The sequence below is a fragment of the Rhinopithecus bieti genome, unplaced genomic scaffold (genome assembly GCF_001698545.2).
Source record: "Rhinopithecus bieti isolate Rb0 unplaced genomic scaffold, ASM169854v2 scaffold_23529, whole genome shotgun sequence".
In the NCBI taxonomy this organism is placed as follows: domain Eukaryota; kingdom Metazoa; phylum Chordata; class Mammalia; order Primates; family Cercopithecidae; genus Rhinopithecus; species Rhinopithecus bieti.
This window is the reverse complement of record NW_016810813.1, coordinates 152,040-163,447: the sequence shown is the minus strand read 5'-3', so window position 1 is coordinate 163,447 and position 11,408 is coordinate 152,040. Positions and strand designations below refer to the sequence as shown.

Here is an 11,408-nt window from a genome sequence, read left to right as displayed (position 1 = left end):
CTCTCGGGAAAACACGAAGATGACAAGAAGCCAAAGGTGTCAATAGTTCCCATTTAGTATGAAAGCTGGCTCAGCAAATCACGCTATTTCAGGGCCTAGCGTGGGGCAGTTCCCAGGCAGCCCTGGCAGGAAGGACTCTGAGAGGCGGACAGTAAGGTGGGGGCTTGGGAGTGATAGGTCTAAACATCCGATGGAAGCAAAAGAGAGGACAAGGGAGGGAGTCAAAAAACCCAGGAAGCCTATCCTTCCAGAAAGTACCGACACCAGGGTGAGGTGGATCCCAGCACCCACACCTCTGAATGCCCTTTCCCTTGCACCCCTATCCTGCCACCACTCAGAGCTGCCCCAAGCACCTGTTCCTCTGGGCCCCAAGGTGACGCCCTTTGTGTGTGTATAGGAAAGTACAGTGTACACATTTGGTTAGTTCCTTCTTTTACACCCATAAATTATCAGAGACAACCCTTTTGGAAAGCAATTTGGCAATAATATCAAGTGACATAAAGATGTTCGTAGCCTTTGGCCCAATAATCTTCCTCCTGGGAATTAATCCTAAGAAAATAATTCACAAGGAAGAAAGGACCATTTTGTATCTACAAAGACATTTATTGGGGTGTTATTTATGATAGGGAAAAACTGGAGACACCCTCCCCAGCCAACATAGAGGGATGGTCCTATAAATTATGATACACCCATCCAATGAAATGTTACCCTGCCAGTAAAAATGGTAAATTGAAAATTGTGTAGCAACAGGAAAGAGTGTTTAGAAAATAAAAGCGTGTGAAAAAAAGGAGCACAGGATTGTCCATATACTGTGATCATGGCAATGCTGACAAATCCATGTATGTGTAGATAGTTGTAATGTTACCTGTAAGGCACGGTAAGGCAGATGTAACTGTGCTTCAAATATTCTTTTCCATGGCTGTGGAGTCCTTCTACCATGAAATCATTTTTGTAAAATCGCAATTTGTCACCAGGGGTTTTGACTTTCCTTATTGCCTTGAGGGAGGTGGCAGAGGCAGCACATCTCAGACCGAGCCTCGGTTCCTCCCCCTACCACCCACCGCTGCCCCTAAAGGAAGATGCTGCAGCCTACCCAGTCCCCATGCCAGCGTCTCCCACTTTTCTCTGAGCTTTCGGTGGCAGACAGCGCCTTGGGCACTTTTTCATGCTCATAATTCAAATTACCTGTTTAAGTCGGTCAAATGAAAAAATAGCAGCTCTGCCCCCACGCGGGCTGGCCGGGGCGCCTGGAGCGCCAGGGCGGCTGCAGCGCGCTCTCCGCGGCCGTCGGCCCTGAGCTCATTTCCTGGGGCGCGCGCGCCGGGCTATTTCAGCCTGGCGCTGTGCAAACAGGACAATTTACTGCGGCCAAAAGGGGCCCAAATTACAATCGTATCACAGACAAATATCCGCCACGCCAGGTCTCCAGGGGCCAGGAGGGGCCTCTCTCCCAGCGCGGGGGGCGGGCGCGGGGTCAGGCGGGTCCGCAGGGCTCGGCTCGGCCTCTCAGTGCCCTGATCGGCGTTTGCCAGCGAGCTGTGCCTGCTCCCTGCAACAGGAAGGGGCCCAGCTCCCCCGGGCGACCGTTCCTATCTGGGTTCTCGTGCAGAAAAACCTCATATCTTCCTGGGGATTTTCCCTTGATTTGGGGTCCCCTTTTATTTGGTTGCTTTTCTGCACTTGGGATGAAAACATTCCTTCATCCAACCACTTCAGGGCACAAAGTCATATCTCCTCGTTCAGAAACCTAATTGCCTGTCCATCACTCTTTGGGAAAAGTCAGAATCCTTAGTCTGATGGTCAAAGACCCGTCTTGGTCCAGTCCACCTGTCCAGAGCCAGCCCCTGTACCCAGATGCTCTAACCGCAGAGAGCACATCCGACTTTCACAATTTTATCCTTGACAGTTGCCTTTTCATCCTGCCTGAATGTTCCCTTGTTTTTTTCTGCCTAGTGAGCTCTTATTCCTTCTTCAAGACCCAGATACATATCACCTCTTCCATGAAGCTTTCCCTGACTTCCCCTTTACCTGCCTGACATCTGCCTTCCAAGCAAAGTCAGCCCCTTTCCCTTCCTAGCACCGTGCAGAGGTAGATGGTACTTCTCACATCCTATAATTATTTGCTTGCATGCCTATGGTACACTGTACCATTGCTCACAAATACTTCCTCTTCCTCTCTGGAGAAGGATTCCACTTCCCTGACCCATTGACCTCACTCAGGCTTGGCCACTTGACTGGTGCTGGCCATTGAAGTGGGACATGTGAGTTACTGGGGAGCAGAAATTTTCAAAGCCAAGCATAGCTCACCTTGTTCTCTTCTCTCTGCTACAAGGATGGCACTGCCCCAGCCAGAAACCATGCTGCCAGCCTGGTATAGGAGTGGAGCAGGACACACATAAGTGTGAGAGAGAAATGAACTTGACCTCAGTGCTCCAGGCCCCTGGGACCATGGACTCATTTGTTACTGCAGCATAAACTAGCTGATCTTGACTTCAGCTTCTGCCTCTCTTTCCTGGCTTTACCTTCACAAAATCAAGAATCTGATCTTACTGATAGTATACAGCTGGTCTTCAGTCATGGTTTTTTTTTTTTTTTTTTTTTTTTTTTTTTTTTTTGAGATGCAGTTTCACTCTTGTAGCCCAGGCTGGAGTGCAATGGTGCGATCCGGGCTTATTGCAACCTGTCTCCCTGGTTCAAGCGATTCTCCTGCCTCAGTCTCCCGAATGGCTGGGATTACAGGTGTCTGCCACCACGCCTAGCTAATTTTTGTATTTTTAGTAGAGACGGGATTTCACCATGTTGGCCAGGCTGTCTCGAACTCCTGACCTCAGGAGATCTGCCTGCTTCAGCCTCCCAAAGTGCTGGGATTACAGGCGGGAGCCACCGTGCCCGGCCCCGAAGACAGATCTTAATCATCTGATTTCCCATCCATTAATTCAGTCTTTCACCAAGGATGTATTGAGTGCCAATCATGTGCCAGGCACCATCTGATGTGCTGGGGACAGAGAAATAAAACAGATAAAAATCCCTGCTGTTAATTCTAGCCTATGGTGACAAGAGGCAGATCCGTGGCTGCCTGGGGTGGGTGTGGGGTGGGAAATGGGAGAAATGGGGATGACTACTACTTTGGGGGTAGTGGAAAATGTTCAGTATCATGGTAGTGTTGGTGGCTGTACAGGTATATATATATATATCCGTATACATCCCACAGTTCAGAATTGTACACTTTAAATGGTAAATGGATATAGTTTATTATATGTAAATGATCCCTCAATTAAGTTGATTTAAAAGAACCTGGCTGGGCCCAGTGGCTCGTGCCTGTACTCCCAGCACTTTGGGAGGCCGAGGTGGGAGGATCACTAGGTCAGGAGATAGAGACCAGCCTGCCTAACATGGTGAAACCCCGTCTCTACTAAAAATACGAAAACAAAAAATTAGCCGGGCGTGGTGGTGGGCGCCTGTAGTCCCAGGTACTCGAGAGGCTGAGGCAGGAGAATGGCCTGAACCTGGGAGGTGGAGCTGGCAGTGAGCCAAGATTGCACCAATGCACTCCAGCCTGGGCAACAGAGCGAGACTCCGTCTCAAAAGAAAAAAACAAAACAAAACAGAAACAACTTGCCCTTGTGGAGAAGCATTCTACTGGGGAAAACAGACAATAAACACATTGATAAATAAAACATATGTCAGAAAGGGGTAAGTGGTGCTCAGAAAAATAGGACAAAGGATCAGAAGTGCTAGTTGTTGCAATTTAAAATAATGGGGTCTAGAAAACCACCCTGAGAAGGGCCAGTGGAGCTATGCCCAGCCTGTGGTATCCTTCCTCAGGCAGGGGACTATACCCCCAGCTTACAAGCCTTTTCAAGGCACCTTCAGGGTTTGAGCCCAAAATGTACTGCACATTAAGTGTTATTGATGGGTTTGTGGAAATCTGCTCTCCCTCAGGCTCTGATGAAACTTTTCTAACAGGAGACTGAACTCAGGACTGGGCATGGCTCCCTGCACATAGTAAGTCCACAGCAAATGTGTGTGGGGTGAGTACTGTCTTCTTTATCCTCCCTTTTTCTACTCCAGTCCAGGTAGACTGTGTATCTACCCACCCAATTTTGCTGTTTCTGGCACCCTTAGTGGGTCTTGCCTGCTGCTCCTGCTTGAAATCATTACCCAGAGGTCTGTGTGTCAGCTCCAGAGAGATGTGCCTGGTGCTCCTTTATCTCAATACAATTCCCCCACCTCCAGGCTCCAGGGGAAATCCTGAGCTAACTTTGGTCTTTCCTAAACTCCACACTTCCCTTTGGGCACCTCTTTCCCCATCCTCTTTCCCCATTGCAGGGCTCTCTTTCAGAATTTGCTTTTTGTTGTTGTTTTTTGGCAGATGTGCACTAATCATGCTTTATTTAAAAACAAAAAAATTGGCCGGGAGCGGTGGCTCATGCCTGTAATCCCAGCACTTTGGGAGGCCGAGGTGGGCAGATCACGAGGTCAGGAGTTCGAGACTAGCCTGACCAACATGGTGAAACCCAGTCTCTACTAAAAATACAAAAAATAAAATAAAATGAGTCGGGCATGGCATGTGCCTGTAATTCCAGCTACTCAGGAGCCTGAGGCAGGAGGATTGCTTGAACCTGGGAGGCAGAGGTTGCATTGAGCTGAGATTGCGCCACTGCACTCCAGCCTGGGTAACAAAGCAAGACTCCGTCTCAAAAAAAAAAAAAAAAAAAAAATTAAAATAAATAAATAAAAACAAAAAACAAAATACAATCCATGTTGAAATTGATGAGTGTAAGTTAAATGGTGGTTTTTAGGCTGGACCCATGATTTAAGCTGTACCCATCCAGCTCAAACTGAAAAAAAAAAAAATCATTTGAATGTTAAAGCAATTGTCCAGAGTCTTGAAGAAGAAACCAGGCAGGTAAATGCCAATAATGATGATTGGCAAAATCAAAATCGAAAACAAAGAAACTGTTTATCAAGCTGCCAACAGACAAAGAAATCTTGCATGGAGACTACAAGTCTGGAGTTTCTGGGATGAAATTGTACAGGAATCTCAGTCTACAGTTTCCTCAACCGCTGTGGAGACGGAGCTGTCACTGAATCTGACAGAGCCCTGCACTCCCCAGTGTGCTGACCCTTCCTGTAATCCGGTCTTTACTGCAGCCTGAGGAACTGTTTCAACCTGCTCCTTTTTTATCTTCTTCTTTGGCACAACCTCAGTGGACTTCTCTGATTCAGAACGAGTTCTAATTGATCTTGTCTGTTGCTTCTTTTCTGCTGAGCCTGTAGAACCAGATGTTGCTTCAAGAGATGATATACTCTGCGTTGGCTTTTCATTTCTCTGATTTGGTCTAGAAATTATAAGCCTCTCTTGCCCCCTGACGCTTATTTCTGTTTTGTTACCAATTCCCTTTGTTGAATAAACAAATTGATTAATTTCCCTTCCTCTGTAGCTTTCTGAAGAGCAAACACTTGTTCAATTTTCACAGCTGGAGACATGTTACAATTCTGCAAATCCAGGCTCCCTTTGTGCATTGTAATGGAAGCTGGTAGGATTTCCTTGCTGCCACAGTTTTCCAGGCTATTTTAACAGGAGGTGGCTCTTCCTCATCCACACTTGTGTGCTGCCTCTGGCTGTGTCTCCAAATGTCAGTACTTGAGAGTGAGGAGGCCATCTCCCCTGCATTGGTCTGTTCTGGCTGAGTACAAAGCACAGATCTTGGTCATCAGGTTTTTTTTAACTTTGGCTTTGGAGACAACATTTTTTTTTTTTTTTTTTTTTTTTTTTTTGAGAGGGAGTCTCACTCTCTTGCCCAGGCTGGAGTGCAGTGGTGCGATCTCTGCTCACTGCAAGCTCCGCCTCCTGGGTTCATGCCATTCTCCTGCCTCAGCCTCAGGAGTAGCTGGGACTACAGGCGCGCACCACTAGGTCCGGCTAATTTTTTTGCATTTTTTTTTAGTAGAGACGGGGTTTCACTGTGTTAGCTAGGATCTCCTGACCTCGTGATCCACCCTCCTCGGCCTCCCAAAGTGTTGGGATTACCGGCGTGAGCCACGGCGCCCGGCCCCAACATTCTTTTTTGCTCGGGATAAACCCTCTTCAGGTTGTTTATCAATATAGATAAAAGTATGCTATTCTATTCTTTCTTCTCAAGTCATTTTCAATGCTTTCTCTGCATGGGCAATGCCAAAATCCCATTGAGCATGTTCTCTCTGAGGTCAGGGTTTCCGAATCTTTTGTTTCTCAGAGTGATTGCTGGCTTGTTTGGTTGCCTCAGCCAGTAATTCTTCATACTGCTTATGATCTTTATACTCCTGTACCCATTTTTTATGAACCCACGCCCTCTCTGGCTGTTTGCTAAAACACTGGACATGATATTCTCCGGCACCTCTTGTGTTAATTTTGGTATGAACCTCAAGCTGGGGATCACTTGAATCCATACAAGGTCACCACGGATAGGTTCCCACCTTGGACCACACAAGATCACTAACCTGAAATTTAACACCAGTAGACACTTCTGTTGTTGGAACAGAAGACAGTATTGGCTGAACTGGGGCTTCCTCTTTTAGTACTGGATCTTCCCTTGGTTTTTCTGATATGGTGTCAACCCTCTCATTTGGTCTATTTTGTTCCTCTGGTTCTAATTTGGGGATTTTGTGTGACTTGCGCTCTTCAGATCTTGATGAGTCATGCTTTTTGGGTTTTTTCCTCTTTTCTTTTCTGCTTTCATGCTTTGACTTCGTGTACTTCATTTGCCTGTACTTCATTTAAAAGGTCTCCACAAAGGGAAGATTTGAACAATTCCCTGCCATTCTGGATAGTTTTGGTTATTTTTAGTTTAACTTCAGGTGAGCCAGTCTTCTTTGGAATCACAGTTTGTGGTACTGAAGGAGGGGAGTGGTGGCTGTGGAGGGGAAGGTTTTTCTAGAATTTCATGTGGTCTTGTGTTTAGAATTTCTGAATGGTAATAGTCAGTGGGGCTAAAAGTTTCTAACTGCACCAAAGCCATTGGCTGACCCATTAGGATATCGATTATACGACTGGTATTTGGTTTGAGTTTCATACATGCTGATTGATGGTAGGTAGCCATTTGTGAGTGAAGGAAGATGTGTTGTAGGTGAGTACTGAAAGCTTTGCTGCAAGGTAGCTTCATATGGTGTCTGGCCACCATTTTCAGCAATGTCACTGTTGTTATCAAAGGCATCCTCCTGATGGATGCTGGTGGAGTCAATGAGTTGAGGTGGTTGTTGAACTGTGTTTCCCATGATCCCTTGCATGAAAGATAAACAGAAATCCATTGTTCTGCTCCAGCATTCTTAACTTTCCCTTTCTCTCATCGGGCCTTCAGCTTGTCCCGTTCTAACGCCCTGGCCGTGTCAATGCAATCACAGGAGGGACACGGAGATCGAGGACGGCCACAGCCGGGTCAGGCCAGGCGTGCTGCGGCAGGAGGAAGCCTCGGGAGGTGGGGTGGGAAGGGGAGGCCGAGAGACGGGGGTCGCCGCGCCCCCGCTGCCGCCAGAGAGGAGCCTACGTCTGGCAGCCCGGCCTGGGCAGCAGGGTCCTCGACGCTCGGCTGGGAAATCGCACGCCTCTTCGCGGCGACCTGTGCACAGCCCGTGGGCCTCCGCCGCCGTGCTGGCAGCCACCGCAGCGCACAAAGCCCCCTCACCCGGACTCTCGGGGTGCCGCCGTCAAATCCTCAGCCGCGGCGCCTGCCGGGAAGCGCAGTCCCGCGTTCGGGGCGATGGGGCCCAGGAGGAAGCGGCGAGTCAGCAGGGCGGAGGAAGCGGGGGCGCGAACCACGAAGGCCGGCGGCCGCGAGGGTCTGGAGGACAAAGGAGAAACTAGGCGAGAGGGCTTAATTGCTTTTTTTTTTTTTTTTTTTTGACAGAGCCTCGCACTGTCGCCAGGCTAGAGTGCAATGGCGCGATCTGGGCTCACTGCAACCTCCGCCTCCCGGGTTCAAGCGATTCTCCTGCCTCAGCCTCCGAGTAGCTGGGATTACAGGCGCGCGCCACCACGCCCAGCTAATTTTTTGTATTTTTAGTAGAGATGGGGTTTCACCATATTGGCCAGGCTGGTATCGAACTCCTGACCTCGTGATCCACCCGCCTTGGTGTTGCTCTTTTATAACTCTTTTTACCCTGGCACCAAACTAGCATTTAGGGGAAAAAAGGAAAATCAACAAAACAAAACAGCAACAAAAAAACTCTATCAGTCATTTGCACATTAGTTGGAAATAATTTAGACCAGTGTGTCTCTTTTTTGCAGAACACATTCAGTCCTCTCTGATTATTAGAAGGAAGGTTCACCTTTTGATCTTGGTTAAAGAAATTTCAGGCTAAATTTCTGGGGAGGGGATGTATTTCAGGTTCCAGGATCCCAGAATTGCTCTGCACGAGTCACAGCCATCCTTCTTCCCTGCAGCCTCTGTTGGCTGCACTGTGTCTGCTATTCCTTTAAGAGTGGTTTTGGCAGAGGCCAGGCTGAGCTCTTACTAGCTGCTTACAACAGAACAAGCGAATGTGAAAAGTCTTAAACATTCAGCCTTCTGGTCAGAGGAAATCCCAAAATCAGCATGGCTCAGGATTTTAAGTGCCCCATAGAGTGTCCAAGAGAAGAAACCTAGGAGTCTAGGGTCTTTCAAAACCCCAAAGTTAAAATCTTTCATTAACCCTTCCTGGCTTGGGATTTTAGGCAGCCTTTTGGAGGCCTCCCTTGCCTGGCACACTTGGCCATAAACCCATTCATTCAGCCCTACTGATTTAGTGCCCATTATGTGCCAGGCAGAGGAAAAGTAGAAATGGTACAATCTATCTTCAAGGGGCTCAAAGTCTGCAGGAAACAGACTAACAAATTAGAGCACAAGGGTGTGCTGGGTGTTACAATAGCAGTCTGGGTTGCTGTTGAGAAAATACAGAGGAGGGTACCACCAGGGAGCTTCTATGAGTTGAGCTGAGCCTTGAAGGTTGAAGAGGCATCTCTCACATAGAGAAGATGAAATAGTGCCCTGAATATGTACTACGAATGAAAACACCAAGTACTTACCGAGCTCAGATTGGTAACATACATGAATAGAGTAGGTGAGTAAAGTAGCAGGGATTGTTGGCAGTCGTGGGAAAGTGGAAGGCCCTCGTCCTGCCTACAGGGCTTCTGCTGGAAAGACAACCTGGCCTAGATTCAGCCTCCATTTGCCCCTTCTGCTAGGTGCTTTTGTGCAGTGCACAACTCACACAACCTCACGTGGCTGCCCTGCCCGGCCATCAGCTGCTTGTTGCCATACTGAAAAAGAGGGTTTGGTTTTGCCTCACTTTCCTTTTCAATAGAAACCGGAAACCTGAATTTTATGTAAAATTTCCAATTTGTCAAATGCCATTGAAGCCAAACAAAAATCCAGCCTCAGGCTGGATCCACCATAGAGTTTCAGTTTGCAGCGCCGATGGGAACCAGTTCCCTGGGCACATGCTGCTCTCTCTCCTCCATACCACACAACACAGTCCTTTGCTGAGATTTGACAAGGGAGACACAGTCATAGATGAAACCCCCTACAGCTGCTGCAAAGCCCTTCAGAAAGATGAGACTGGCCTCTGAACCAGAGGAAAGCAACGTGGGGCTGTACAACAGCAGTCAGCCTGTGAGACTGATGGGTACAGCTTTAATTTATCGGTGCACCTTGTTTGGAGAAAGCTTCCCTGCCCTCTTGGCTGCCCCCACCTCCAACCCCTCCTGTTTTGCTAATGATAAATGACAAGCAGTAGACATTTATTAATTAAACCACCCGCTGTAGCCAGTGGTAAAACCCAAGGCCACATGCAGGGGAAGCATTCAAAGCATTCCTGCTGCCCCTGCCCAGGGCGCAGGCCCCAGGGTTATCCTTTGCTGGCGAGAGCAGGCCACAGCAGCCACAGCCTCACACAACGGGCCTTCCTAGGATCTGTCTGGGTTCTGGCTGATAAATGGAAATCACCTCCATGGGCCACACAGTAATTACACTCCTGGCATTCTTTTGACAAAAAAAAAAAAAAAAAAAAATTCCTCGTGGGACATTCCCACAAGCTGCTGAAGGTCTGGGACCTGCCAAGCTCCCAGCTGATTACCAAGGAGTTTTTGAAGTTGGCCTTGACTGAGGATCAAAGGAGGATGGGAGTTCAGGGAATGAGGGTGGGGGTGGGAAATGCCTTAGAATTAAGTTGATCATGGCCTGTTGCGGTGGCTTATACCTCTAATCTCAGTGCTTTGGGAGGCTGAGGTGGGAAAATCACTTGAGCCCAGGAGTTTGAGACCAGCATGGGCAACATGGTGAGACCTTTTCTTAACAAAAAATTTAAAAATCAGCCTGGTGTGGTGGCACATGCCTGTGACCCCATCTACACGGGAGGCTGAAGTGCAAGGATTGCTTGAGTCCAGGAGGTTGAGGATGCAGTGAGCTGTGTTTGCACCACTGCACTTCAGCCTGGACAACAGGAGACCCTGTCTCCAAAAAAAGGTGATCATTTGGTTGTTTAGTCTGAAGCACCCACATTTATTTCCCCAGGACTGAGATGGGCAGAGAGATAAAAGCAGGCCTTGAAGGCTCATTTATTTATATTTCTATTGTTTATTTGTTCACTGATGTACCCCAAATACCTAAAACAGAGCCTGGCACATAGTAGGTGCTCAGTAAATATTTGTTGACTGATTAGCTGGAGATGTGTTCATGTCAATTCTTAACAAAAGCAGTAATCAGGAGAAATTCCTAATTAAGGTCCTAGAACCAGTGGCTTCTAATTGTTTGTTGCCACAGGATTGTAAACACGTTGAAGATGAGGCCAGTGTCTTACTCAATTGACTGTCCCCAGAAGCAGGCACGATGCCCAGCCTAGGGCCTACACGCCGTGGTTTCTCAACAATATCAATTGTCTGAATGACTCAGGGGTAAACCATTTTTCAGTGCTGGTTCAGGCAGAGCCCCACTGGGATGTGACCTGCACACACTCTGGCAGTCCCCTGGGTTGCAGTGGTAGCAGCAGCAGAGTCATAAAGCCTGGGGATCAGAGCCACAGTGTATGTCACAGCTGGAAAGGCCTGAGATCTCAGCCAGTCCCTTGCTAAGCAGAAAGAAGAAATGAATTAGCTACAAATCTTGGGGTCTCTAAAAATGCAGCTTCGTTTTTCTCTGTTTCTCCTAGAGACTCCCCATTCTGTCCAACTGCCAAAACCATTTATTTATAATCAATGTCAGCTGAAGTCAGTCATGTCAGACTTAAATTCAATCTATTCCAAATTGCCTCAACTTCCCTTGTCAGGGCATGTACTTAGTTCTAGTGGCTTCTGTGCCATAGGAGGGGAGCTGGAGGAGGGGGAGAGCTGAGTCATGGTCATCAGTATCTGTCTTCACTACCCTCTTGGGCATGGTCACCCCATCTTGTTGGTG

General features: G+C 47.9%; 1 pseudogene; it reads right to left on the bottom strand.

Moving 5' to 3' along the window:
- Positions 1-5,044: 5,044 nt before the first annotated feature.
- Positions 5,045-7,290, bottom strand: LOC108542697 (histone-lysine N-methyltransferase NSD3-like; annotated as a pseudogene).
- Positions 7,291-11,408: the final 4,118 nt, after the last annotated feature.